We start from the raw sequence: 14,508 nt of genomic DNA on the forward strand, positions 1-14,508 counted from the left end.
GGTGGAAGCACAAAGTGTGGCAAAGGTAAATGAGAAGACAGTGAGCAAATTCGTCTACACTCACATTTGTTGTAGATTTGGCACACCTTTGGAGATTGTTTCTGATAATGGTCCAGGGTTTAGAAAGGGATTGCTCACAGAAGTCTGTGAAGAACTTCACATTCTACATCGTCACAGTACACCCTACTATCCCCAATCAAATGGTTTGGTAGAAAAAGCTAATGGTGTCATTGCAGGCATCATTAGAAAGATGGTGAAAAACAAGACAAAGTTGTGGGATGACTTCTTGGATGGTGCCTTGTGGGCGTATCGAACCACATATAGGGAAGCCACGGAGTTCACACCATTTCACTTGGTCTATGGTCAAGAGGCTTTACAGCCAATTGAGCTAAACATTCCAACAATGCGACTTCATGGCAAATCAGCACAAGATGATCAAGAAGCATGGATGGATCGACTTCTTACCTTAGCTGAGCTTGAGTGGAAAAGAGAAGCAGCATACGAGTGCTATAAGAGGAAAGCCACACAGACAAAGGAGAAGCTTGACAAGAAACTGAAAGGACAAAGGCATCAATGAAGGAGATCTTGAGCTAAGGTATGACAATCGACTCGATAATCGTTTTGATGCCAAATTTGAAACAAGATGGCAAGGGCCATACATAGTCAAGAAGGCTTTCAATTCAAGTTACTATCAGCTTATGGACTTGAATGGTAAAGAGCACTCCAGGAAAGTAAACGGGTATCGCTTGAAGCCCTATTTGAGTCGCCTTCTACCAAAGGATCTACCAAAGATCTGTCAAAAGGCCACTGTCTCATGTAAGTATTGTTACATGAAGCATGAGTGTAACTCTAGCCAAAATTCTGAGGGGCCAAACAATAAAGATCTCGTCAAGGACTCTGAAGCACTCTCTTTGGAAAAGATGCTCTATGATGGTACATGAATATACCATCATCCAGGGGGAGGGCTAATGATAGCCGTTTTTCGGCTCTTTGTAATTGCCACAGTGAGTTACCTCACCCTACCAAATCACCCAAACACAGTGGCTATCCCTACCATTTCACTGTACATAGGCGTGCGTGAGTCACGGGACTTTTCCCATATCTTCTTAAAAAACCTCAATAGCTAGTCATTGGCTAGTTGAGCCAAAAAAATAAAAAATATAATTAAGTATATATGGCCCATGCGTATGTAAATATTTCTTTGTATATAGGGCCTAAATAAAAGATTTTTTCATAATTATTTTGGTATTTATTTAAATATTTCTACCTAGGTGTGTGTTATTATGCTCTGTACATTGCCTCACCATTACCACAATTTTTCTTACCATTTTTCATACTCTTTATTCCATATAGAAATATTTTCATGTAAGCTTCTCTTTATATTTGGTGTAACTCCACCCCAACAAAAATCCAAAAAAACTAGTTTTATTTATGTGTATATTTTTTCACTATTGTGATTTTTTTCCCTTCCTACATCTATTTTTTTTTTTCTAAAAAATTAGAACACCAAAAATATTTATCTTTTTATGGTAGCCTCATAATGAGAGAGATTTATTTGACCCCTTTATATTTTTTTCCACCTTTATATTATATTTGACATGTACATATTTTTTAGACCCCTCAATATTTGATTTTCTTAGTTGTACTATTCACTTATATCATAAACTCAACAATATCTTCAATTATAGACCTACCAAATAAGGTCAAGGGTAGGTGGCATGCATACATGCACTATGGAGGGCTCACTCTGGAGGTATTCAAAAGAATCATCCAAAGAAGGACCCCACAAGGACCTTGTGCAGTGGAAAAAAACGGTCGGTTTTGCTGAATTTTTAAAGTTCACTTGCTCTCCGAATTTGAAAAGGTGATACAAACAAAGTTGTAGCTCGTGGGCTGAACTTTTGCCCTCAAATTTTTTCATATTTTTTTGAGCTACGAGCTGTGAGCTATGATTTTATTAGTGGACCCCAGTTTTCCCCATGCTATGCAGCCACACTCTCTCTTCCACTTTATCATTTTCCTCTTTCACACACACTTCTCCACTCATCATCCCACCTCTCTCACCACTCCTCTCTGCACCCTACTCACCTTCTCCTCAACCTTGAAGAATAAGAGAAACCATGGTGAACTCATACCTCCCACACACAATTCCATTCCAAAATTGACCACCTAGTCTCATTTTTCCTCCTCCAAATTACCCATATCTATCAAAAAAACCACAAAATTCAGCCTCTTCTCTAAAAAGACAGCATCATGGTGGTTGATTACTCAGCTTCAATTACCTTGTCTCTTCAAGGAAGGTCAAGAGTGGAGAAAAAATGTACCGTCAAAGCTAGTGGACCGTCAACAAGCGTCAAAATTGGCCCTACTCAAGACACTTGGAGCATCAACCTTGTAAGAAATCCACCTTTTCTTACCTCTTAAGAGTTTTTCTTCCTTATTTGTATCCTACATGGATACTCCCATTGTAAATATCCAATTCCATTTGTAAATTAATACTAACTCTACTAACACTAACCCACTATGAAAAGTCCTATCACCTCCATTTCTCTCCTCCTCTTTCCCCCACCAACTTCTTGATAATTCCAAGCAAAAGAAATTAGATAAATTGCTGAAAATCTAACCCAACCATGGTTAGAGGAGTAACCCTAGCCTTCAAAATTGCTATAAAAGGAGGGTGTAGCTAGCACAAAAGGGGGAGCCATAAGCAAGAGCACTATGCTATAGCTTGAGAAGCCAAGCTCAACTCTCTAGAAGGAGCTCTTGAGTGGAAGCTCATTGTCTTATGCATGTGCATGTGTTGTATAGGGGATTAGCAAGGGAACTCTATGCCATTGTAAGAGAGAGAGTGATCATTCAATTGAGAGTAGGAAATCTATCATTTCTCCTACTAGTGTAAGCCCAACATTTGCTGAATCAAGGAGGGTGGATTTGGACTAAGCTTGGATACTTTGTCTCCCTTCCAACGTGAAGTAATGGACAACAATGATGCGTAAGTGTCTTGGTGTTTTTTGTAAGTTCTTGATAGCTTGTCTCTGGTGTTGTCATCAATCTAGCCATAAATCCCACATACTGTAAGAGGGCGACAGGGTGGGAGAGGACTCCCCTGGCCTTAAGACAGTGATTGGGGTGGCTTTTCTTGTGATGTTTGTGGTGAAATTTACGCAAGCTATGTTGAACAAATACTAATCTCACTTTGATTTGTCATGACAGATTTGTAAGAAGGTATTAATGCAACAAGCACCCCCTCCCCCTTTCTCTCTTTCTTAAATATATAGTTGTATTTGCTTGATCATTGCCGATACGTTTAAAAGCAGCCCGAGCACTATCTCTCCTCTCTCTCTCTCTCTCTCTCTCTCTCTCTCCTCTCTCTCTCTCTCTCTTCTCTACGCGTCCTAGTTCGCATCCAAAACTAGGTGGTGCCCCAATTTGTGTAGGGTTAGGTTGCGGGTTTGTGTGTGTGTTTGTTGTTTTTTCCCAACCCCAACCCAATTGAGCAGCATGGGAGCCTAGAAGAGTGCTTGGAGGCCACTCTTCTTGTTGCCCGCCCCAGACCGCCTCAAATTGGTGCCCCCACTGAGGAACGGCTTGTGTATTTTTGTGTAGAACCAACCTTTAGCATAGTCAAGTAGTTTGCATGAATCACGAAAATTTGTATGATCCCTTCATTCCCATTGCAAGGCAAAAGGTACACATAATTGTTAGTACTAAGTTGCAATTTCAACGTGTCATTCGTAGAATTTTAGGTCCTCTCAGGTTGGCCGAGATAAACGCTTCAGTAAATCCTTTTATTTTGCCTCTCATTAGGTACGACCTTAGTTTGGAGGTCTATATTTTGTTTTGTTTTAAGCATTAGGTCATGCATAGACCATGGATAATGGCCCAGGAATAGAGGTTTTCCCCTTCCATTTCACTCCACACATTAGAATAAACATTGCAATTAGTAGGAAAATCCATTTTCAACAACGTATGGTGTTCATGTTTGGTGCCCAAAGAGTAGGAGAAATTCTCGCATCACCAAACCCTGTCATCCTACCTCTTATTGATTATCATAGGTCGTTTGATGTGAATATCTTTATTTTGTTGTAGAATAGATTGCAAGCTAGAAAACATTATTGTGTAAATCTTTTTAAGAAAGAAAAACAAAAACGGGTGTCACTTTGAAATCAATTCAATGCAAAGCCAACGCCAAATGTCTGGGTACCTTGAATGGTATTTTTTTGCACCACTTGTAATGCCCATGACATGCTTTACATGGGGGTTTTGTTCCAAGGTTCACCACTTGTCCAAGCTAATTCTATTGAAACATAGAGAGAAACAAAGGTCCCCCACTTGTCCAAGCTAGGCTCCATTGAAACATGGACCTTAATACCAAATTATTCCTAGTAGCATGAGTGATATTTTGTACATGGGGGGTTTGCATTCAAGGTCCACCACTTGTCCAACCTGCTTTTCCTAGTAGGTTTGGTCGCAAGATTCACCACTTGTCCACTCTATGTCATTATATTAATAATAATTGGGTGTTCACATCCACCACTTGTCCAACCTATAAGGTTATATATTGAATGGTATTTTTTCTCACCACTTGTAATGTCCATGATATGTTTTATATGGGGGTTTTGTTCCAAGGTCCACCACTTGTCCAAGCTAGGCTCCATTGAAACATGGAGAGAATGATGTTGCACCATTTATCCAAGATAGACTCCATTGAAACATGGAGAGAAGTAAGCTCCACCATGTCTCCAAGATGCTAGAGTCCATTGAAATACCCAAAACCCATGATACTTTGTACATGGGGGGTTTACATTCAAGGTCCACCACTTGTCCAACCTATTATCCCTAGTAGCATGAGTGGTTTGGTCTCAGGATTCACCACTTTCCCACTCTATATCATTATATTAAGAAAAATTGGGTTTCCATATCTAAATGGATCTTTGCTTGGATAAGTGGTAGACCTTGAGACCTAAATACCCATTCTACACTAGAGCATTGGTTAAGCCTTATGCACTTCAATCATACCTTTAACAAGTAGTAGTTATTAGTTGACTTAAGTCTAGTTGAACTCCATGGTATTGAGACTAAGAGAGAGTGTAGCATAAAAAAGAGTCAGGATATTATTTGACTTTCTTTCTATTAATGAGTAGATCATAGATGTATTTTGGTATCTAATAAAACCTTAGGGTAGACAATGTAAACTCATGTCTATTGTTGTGTTTGCATTAAGTGTTCTTGTTCTTTAATTTCAGAATCATTACAGAAAAATGGATTGGCTATATGCTGGCATAAATTGAAGAAAACTATTGAATTACCCATCCAACCTCCTCCAAGACCTTGTCCAAGGAATGAATCACCTCCTTATCACCTACCACTTGCTTTCAAGGACACCAAAAGAGTACTTATCTTGGATCTAGAGGGGTTACTTCTCAAGACAATTGAAATGAAACATGGAGATTCTATGCCAACTTGGGCTCAACACATGCGACTTGTGGAGGATAAAGATGAAGTTTATCATGTGGTGCAACCAGACGCACAAATTTTTTTGGATTTTTGTGCTGAATACTTTGAGCTATGGATATGGAGTTGCTATAACTTAACAAGGGCATCACACAAAAATGTTTTCCTGAGCAGTATACCAAGTTCAAGGTAATTATGAGTAACAAAAATTACCAAAATCCAAATATCATGTTAGGATTTACAAGGGTTTATCACAAAAATTTGAGTGATATTTGGAATATATTTGAGGATTTGGATGCAAACAATACCTTAATTTTTTATGACACTCCATATAGGGTGATGTGGAACATGACAGGGACATATCTTATATTTCCAAAGATGTGGAGGCAAACTTCCGAGCAACTTCAAAACTTCTTGTAGAGAACCATAATTCCATGGTTGGTAGGATGGTTGTATGCAAGAGATAAGAGAGTCTATACATACAACACAATTGTAAATCAGTATAGTGATTCTGAGACAAATTATGTCCTTGGTGTGTACTTGTCAACACGAAAGCATTGAATAAGTATGGCCATAAGATGCTTTTTTTATTCTAGTGTGTATCTTTCAACATTTGTATAATTTGATATAGTCTTTTTTTTAAAAAAAACAAAGGTGTGTCAATTTTATGAACACTTCAATGGAGTGCACCCTACTCTAAGGGGACTTCAATGTACTATTGGAGTGCATCCTATTGTAAGGGGACTCTGATGTATTGCTAGAGTGCACCCAAATTTTTGGGGACTCATTTTTTATTTGATTGGGGCCTATGTTGGGTCATATAGTAAAATAAATTCATTTTTTGTCAATTCATATATCGAGGTTGCATTTATTTGTAACTATGAGAGAATTGATGTTTGATGTCAAAATAAAACTTGTAAGTGTGGATCAGAGAATTCATGGACTTTAAATATGTGAGAGGGATCTTTTTCTTGGGCACAAATGTTTGCTTCAAGAATTTTGTCATTACATACTTTATGTGAAAGAGTTTTAGAACCTAAAAGACTTTGAAAAGAAAACTATGGAATCTAAGTGCATGTATTCTTGAATGGCTTGAAAGTTGATGTATACATGCATGTGGCCTTGATGAAGATTTAGCTCTGACAAAATGCAAAGTTAGAATTCTTGGACTTTACCTTTGTCAATTTGGTAATAACATATTTAACTTTCTTTTCTTATGGGTGGAAAATATATTATTATGTGCATTTGGAACCTAATTGCTTGACCTTCAAACCAAGATTCCTATGTTATTTTTTCATATACTTTTTTGTAATGAATTACGATTGTGGATACAAGGTCCACCACTTGTTCAAGCTAGATCTAAGAAAGTATATATACTGAGTCTTCAAACTAGTAAACCAAGGGAAGAGAGAAGCAGGGTCCATCACTTGTCCAAGCTCATCTCTAGAAAACATAGAGAGATGTTAGGTCTACTAATTGTCCAATATAGTCATGGAGAAATGATAGAAGGTTGATCCACTTGTCCAACCTATCATCTCTAGTAAAATTGGAGGTTTGGCCTTAAGATTCACCATGTAACCAACCTATACTTCATTGTATTATGAAGAGTAGAAAAGAAAAGCTCCACCACTTGTCTAAGGTAGTTCCAAAATCAACATGGAGAGAAGAAAGCTTCACCATTTGTCCAAGATAGGTTCCATTAAAACATGGAAAACCTCACATATGTTGTACATGGAAGCTTTTTTTCAAGTTCCACCACTTGTCTAAGCTAGGATCCATTAAAACATGGATAGAAACAAGGCTCCACCACTCGTCCAACCTTTATAGCTGCAAAGTGTACCGGTTGTCTAAACTAGGCATGGGAAAATAATAGAAGGTCCACCACTTATCCTATACATTATCTCTAATAGCATGGGAGGTTTGGTCTCAAGATTTAGGAATTGGCTAACCTGTATTTCATTGTATTATGATGAATTTGGTTTTAAAGTCAACTACTTATCCAAGCTATAAGTTTATATCTTGAATGGTATTCCTTCCCATCACTTAGAAAACCAATGATATGTTGTACATGGGTGGGTTTGTTACAAGGTCCACCACTTGTCCAAGCTAGTTTCATTGAAACATGGATGAAGGCAAGCTCCACCATTTGTTAAAGCTAGACTCCATTGAAATCTAGAAAATCCATGCTATGTTGTACATGGGGTTTTTGTTTTAAGATCCAACACTTTTCCAAGCTAAGATCCATTGAAACATGGAGAGGAGAAACACTCCACCACTTGGCCAAGCTAGGAAACATTGATAATAGTTGGTTTAGTTTGAAGATCCACCACGTGTCTAAGCTAACTCTATTGAAACATAGACAGAAGCAAAGGTCCACCAATTGTCCAAGCTAGGATCCATTGAAACATGGACAGAAGCAAGCTCCACCATTTCTCCAAGATAGGCTCCATTGAAACATGGAGAGAATCAAAGGTCCACCATTTCTCCAAGCCAGGCTCCAGTTGTCCAACCTATAAGGTTATATCTTAAATGGTAATCTTTCTAATCACTTGTAATACCCATGATATGTTTTACATGGGGGTTTTGTTCCAAGGTCACCACTTGTCCAAGCTAACTCTATTGAAACATAGAGAGAAGCAAAGGTCCACCACTTGTCCAAGCTAGTCTCCATTGAAATAAGGAGAGAAGCAAGCTCCATCATTTCTCCAAGATAGGCTAGCCTGGATAAGTGCACCTTGAAACCAACCTTCCTATGAGGCAATAGAGCATATGCTACATTTTTTATGTATGCCCCATGCCTCAAATTAAGAAGTTATAGATTAGAAGTGGACCTTGCTTGAATGTCACATGTAGTAAATTAAGGAAAAATAGCCAAGTGGATTGTATTCCTCAATGGATCCTTGCCTTCACAAGTTGTGAACCTTGAGTCACTTTTACATTAACTTGGACAAGTGGTGGACCTAGAAACCAAGCTCTCCATGTTGAGATAAGTTGTAGGTAGGACAGTAGAACATAGACAACGATAATGGAAGCAATATACTTGTCTCCTAATAATCCAATTGATTGAAACCATGGTTTTAGTTGTTTTCATTGTGTATTGTATGTGCATAAAGTGCAATGAGACCTTACGAAAACTCAAATTTTTGACAAAATCTCTATATTTTGTACATGATATATTGAAAGTTGTCCAACCTGGGAATTGGGATTTTCCAACTTTACCTAATGTGGTCTTCATAGGTGCTTGCTTCCATAGATGATTGCAATGGAGAAAGGCCTTCTGCTTGCATATGCTTAGAATAGCCTTGACGAGCTTCCTTGCTGACATCCTACAACGATTCGAAGTGATTACCCATCTTGTGGTTTTTCTGTGAAGGTACCAAGAAAGAAGAAAGGAATTCGATCCCCTTTTTTGCACTGAAAGGCTTTAATTCTAACGATTTCTCAGTTTGCGATGAGAAAGACGCCAGAGGGCCGAAATTGTAGTTTACAGCATGGATAGCTCAATAGCTGCACGTCTTAACAAGGCGACTGATGAAGGTCATAAAAAAAGCAAGCATGCACTTGCCGTTGGATGGTCAATGCCATTCCAGATAGGAAGCTCCTTTCTCAAGTACATTTGACATGCATATCAACCTAGACAATACTGCCAAGCACGACATCTTTCTTTAATAGCCTCCGAATCACAATATACTGCTGAGTTTTTGTGTCCATATGAGCATCTTTTGTAGAGCCACATGCCTTCAAGGTACGTGCAAAGGTAATTGCATATGGAGAGAGACCATCGCTTTGCATACTTATCGACCAAGACAGTTCCAAGCACGACATCTTTTCTCAACATCCTTTGACTAACAATACAATTGTGAATTTTTGTGCCTATATCAGCATCTTGCTTAGAGCTACATGCCTTCAAGATGCATGCATAGGTGATTACATCTGTAGAGAGGCACTCACTTTGCATCTGTTGAAAACAAACTAGAGCTTTCTGCCCCTGCCCACGTGGGACAAATCTTGCAATTAGTGCATTCCAAGAGTGCACACTCCAGACGGGAATCTCCTCGAGCACTTGCGTAGAGCCACATGCCTTTAAGATGTCAGCGTAGCATTCAAGACGAAAGTATAGGTGACTGAATTTTGAGAGATACACTTGATTTTGCGTCCGCTGAAAATAGCCTAGAGATTTCTGGCACTGCTCTTGTTGCGCGCATCCCGCAATTAGTGCATTCCAATAGGTGGCATTCCCGACAGGAAGCTCCTCAAGCACGTTTTGTGCTTTCTCAAGCGCACCACATTAAGCATACATAACGACCAAGATAGTGCCAAGGACGACAAATTCCTGTGCCCTTGTCGGGCATATCCTACAATCAGTGTGTTCCGAAAGACGACATCCCGCACCACATGTGGCATACATACCAACCAAAGCATTGCCAAGCATGGAAATTGTTGGCAACAACCCCTGACTAACAATATCATAGTGATTTTTAGGCCGATATCAGCATCTTGATGCACGCTTATGTGATTGCATTTGGAGAGACGCCCTCACTTTGCATCCCCGTTGAAAGCAGCCAAGAGCTTTCTAGCCCTGCTCCTGTTGCGTGTATCCTGCACTGAATGCATTCCAAGAGACAACATTCCGGATAGAAATCTTCTCAGACACATTTTTGTGCTTTCTCAAACACACCACATTTAGCATACATATCGACCAAGGTATTTCCAAGCACGAAATCTTTCTAGCCCTACTCTTGTTGTGCGTAGAGCCACATGCCTTCAAGATGCATGCACAGGTGATTGCATCTGCTGAGAACAATCTAGAGCATCCTTAAATCACTACATTCCAAGAGTCCACACTTCGGAATCTGGCGCTACTATTGTTGTGCACATCCCCAATCAGTGCATTCCAAGAAGCAACATTCCAGACAAGAAGCTCCTCAAGCACTTTTTGTGCTTTTTGAAGTGCACCACATTTGGCATACATATCGACCAAGACAATGCCAAGCACGACATCTTTCTCAAGCGCATGAAATTTGACATACATATCAACCAAGATAGTGCCAAGCATGACAACTTTTTCCAGCAGACTATGACAAACAACATAATTGATTTTTGTGTCCATATCAACATAACATCTTTTTGTGTCCATATCAGCATCTTGTGCCACATGCCTTCAAGATGCATGATAGGTGATTTCATAGGCCGAATACACCCCATTTGCCACATGTCGTGCAACAATAAGTGCATACCAAGAGACCACATCCCATCCCGATCCTAGAGGCAGTTGGAGTACGTAGGTGATTGTATCTGGAGAGAGGCTCTTGCTTGGCATCTGTTGAAAAGAGACTACGACCTTGCTACACGATGCACACTAGTTGATTGCAGTTGGAGTACGTAGGTGATTGTATCTGGAGAGAGGCCCTTGCTTGGCATCTGTTGAAAATAGACTACGACCTTGCTACACGATGCACGCCAGTTGACTTCCTTCTGGGCAGAAATTCTGCTAATGTGTCAACAGTTAGAACCCCCAGAACACTGCTCAGCTCCAGAACAGCTAGAGGTTCATTCTCCAAAGGCTTCTCACGATGTCCCAGGTCAAAATGCCAACAATCACTTATTGCACAACCAAGCAATTTCTTCGACAACCTGGAGGCACCGTCAAACCTCCGACCATTGCCACAACTCTATACGCAAAGCTACTAAATCCATGATCAACATTTCACCGTAATAGTCACAGTTGAAAACAGACTACGACCTTGCTACACGATGCACGCCAATTGACTTCGAGCAGAAAGTCTACTAATGTGTCAACAATTAGAACCCCCAGAACACTGCTCAACTCCAAACCAGCTAGAGGTTCATTCTCCAAAGGCTTTTCACGATGTCCCAGGTCAAAATTCCAGCAATCACTTACTGCACAAGCAGACAATTTCTTCGACAACATGGAGGCACCGTATCATATGGCACAATATTGCTGATGACAGCTTGCAGGTGGACCATACGAGATCAGCTCGACCAAGTTGTTGGTCGTGGTGAAGCCTCCATGGCTCCTGCTAAACCCTGTTCAAATAACTGCCGCTTAGCAGGTGGGTGGGCATCGATGGGTGTGTGTGTGTGTGTGTGTGTGTGTGTGTGTGTGTGTGTGTGTGTGTGTGTGTGTGTGAGAGAGAGAGAGAGAGAGAGAGTACTCGAATAGAAGTGCGCAAAAGGGCTACTCAAGGGGAGATGAAAATCGGCGTTCTCCATCGCCATCACTACCAGCATATACATAATTGAATATATACCTGTGATCATCATGTTTTCCTTTGATCAACATCCTTGTGGCTATGATTGCTTCTATATCATCCTCTTTGTCTCTTTTATACCTTCTCTTAGGTCAATTATGTCCACCGCGATCTTCATCATCATGTCGACCATGTCTACTGCAATCTCCATCATCATCTCTTCTGCTGCTGTGACTTCTGCCATCATGTCGACTGTCAATGTATACTTCTGCTATCATGTCCATCACCACTGCTTCAGTTGTTGTTCCTCTTGTTTTTTTTCTTAGCCTCATGCTCAAGCACCTTTTGCCTATCCAGTGCAAGACGAGCCCTGTTACCTATGGGCAGTCTCAGAGCAAAACAATTGCCTCGTGTGAGGTTTGTTGTGCTGTGCGCGTTGTGCTGTTTGTTTTGCATGACAATCAAATCTAAAAGCTTTGCTTGAGCGCAACCATTAAAAGTGGGAAATTGTTGGTTATAATTGAGTTAAAAGCATCGCTACAGCAGCCATAGCTATAAAGCGCTGTTTTTTTTAGCGCTATAAAGCGCTGTTTTTACAGTAGCTTTGATGCACTGCAGCCACGTGGGCTACTGAGGGGCCAAGGAGAGGAAAATTGACACTTCGCTAACGAAGTAACAAGATAGGGGCACCACCTAGTTATGGTATGCGAACTAGGACGCAAGAGATTTTTTCACTACCAAGAAGATACACCACAAAGCACACACAAGCAACCTCACACCAAGACACACACAAAATGGACTAGAGAGAGCTAGAGAAAAGGGAAGAGAGAGAGGAGTGGATCTTGAATAATACTTTATTTGTGACTTGCAAATGGAGATGGTTCGTTATGATGCTATTGTAGAGCTTGTACAAAACTCTCAACATTTCCCAAACACACACACATTGTCTTAGGGTGTGGGAGACCTCTCACCACAATACCCTCTTACAATGGACACCAAATTGGCAATGAAAAACACACTAAAACACTTTCTAAAATCAAGATCAACCGATAAAAACTCAAAATACACAAGTCACCTTGAATTCACCAAACCGTATTGCACAAATGGAAGACGAAGATTTGAACGCCGAATCACGTCTTTGATGCACCATACCTCAATTTATTGATGATGAAGGAGCATATACAATAGTGGTTTTGAGATTTTTGGAACTCACGCTCTCTCACTTGCAATGTGTAGCTTGAAAGATTCTCTCACACCAAAAGTGAAGCTCACGAAGTGGTTGCTACGCCTAAGTCTCTCCTCATGCATAGAGTGTTGGGGTGCTATGTGAGGTATTGGAGGTTGTTTTACAAGAAGGAGAGGGGCCTATTTATAGGTTGGAGACCCCTCATTAAGATTATTGAAAATCCTAATTTACAAGCTAACAAATCAGGATTATGATTTTTTCTGAATATCAAAACATTGCGGGCCTTCTTTGTCTACTTGAGTCATGGATGTGGGCTCAAAAGAGAGCATTATTCATGGTAGATAAGGTGAAAGTAGAGTTTTAATGAAGGAGAGAGAGAGAGAGAGAGAGAGAGAGAGAGAGAGAGAGAGAGAGAGAGTTACTATGCACATATCTTGAGGTGAGGTGCCTTTTATGGTTAGGTCAATGGATATTTTGTGTTAGTATGTTAGTGGTTAGTGTTAGTAATCACTAGAAAGTTAATGATGTATTTACAATGGGTAGAATGATGTGGATGGTTGAAGTAAGATGGTTGAATGAAGTAAGGAAATCCTTGTGATGGTGAAGCTTGAAGAAGGACTTATTTGTGTAGGTTCCCAAAATGACTATTGATCTTCTTCTTCGTCTTCTCTTCTTTATGCCACCACCGCCAAGGTTGATTATCGTGATGAAAATTGCAATTCCGTTGATGAGATATCTCAATTTTCAGAGGTTAAGCATGGTTTACATACTGAATTTATGTATATAGAGAAGAAGTCAGATGGAATTGTACTTTGGAAGTAATAGAGAGAAGCATAGAGATGGTGTATGTACATGTATAGCTCATATGAGAGCTATGGAAGTAAGAGTGGAGGTTAATGGTGAAGAAGGTGAGAGAAACCATGAAAGGTGCAGGTTTGAATGAGGGATTGAGAGGAATGAGTGTGTGTGTGTGTGTGTGTGTGTGTGTGTGTGTGTGTGTAGAAGTGTGGAAAGAGGTGAGAGAAGACTATGGGCTACTTGTGAGGAAAGTTGGCAGACTGGGGTCCACTCAGAAAATCCTAGCTCACCGGTGGTTGCTACAAAAATCACTAGCATTTTTGAGGTGATTATTCAGCTCTTGGTCCACATTTTCTCTTTTGACCACCACTTCAAATTCAGAGTGGAGATGGATATAAAAAATCCCACAAAAATACTTGTTTTTCTTCACAACAAGTCTTCAGTGGCCCCCCTTTTGTTGAATTTTCATATGGCTCCAAAAGTGAGCCCCTCCTTGCATGAGAGCATGACCTAATTGATTCTTAGGAGTAAATTATGCATGGTTGTGGATTATGCATAAATATAATACATGGATATGATGAAAAAAAACAGGCTAGTATATAAACAATTCATGGAATCTAGAATAGTGTCAGCTATATATAAATATAAAATGGAAAAAAGAGATATATGAAAATATAAGGAATCAAATGAGGGGACCCTCGTTTGTTTTATTGAAGTATAGGAATTTAGTGAAAGGCAATGACTGATGGTGAAAGGTATTTTTGAGGTTTTTCCTTGGAGTGGATTCTCGCCCAAAAATAAGAGAAGCTTGCATGAAAATGATTTTTTATAGAATACATAGGTAAGAAAAATTATGGT

The 14,508-nt window shown here is 39.8% G+C and overlaps 1 pseudogene; it reads right to left on the bottom strand.

Annotated features, from left to right (window-relative positions):
- Positions 1-9,087: 9,087 nt before the first annotated feature.
- Positions 9,088-11,386, bottom strand: LOC147454415 (uncharacterized; annotated as a pseudogene).
- Positions 11,387-14,508: the final 3,122 nt, after the last annotated feature.

The sequence above is a fragment of the Adiantum capillus-veneris genome, chromosome 7, assembly GCF_014529385.1.
Source record: "Adiantum capillus-veneris isolate H3 chromosome 7, ASM1452938v2, whole genome shotgun sequence".
In the NCBI taxonomy this organism is placed as follows: domain Eukaryota; kingdom Viridiplantae; phylum Streptophyta; class Polypodiopsida; order Polypodiales; family Pteridaceae; genus Adiantum; species Adiantum capillus-veneris.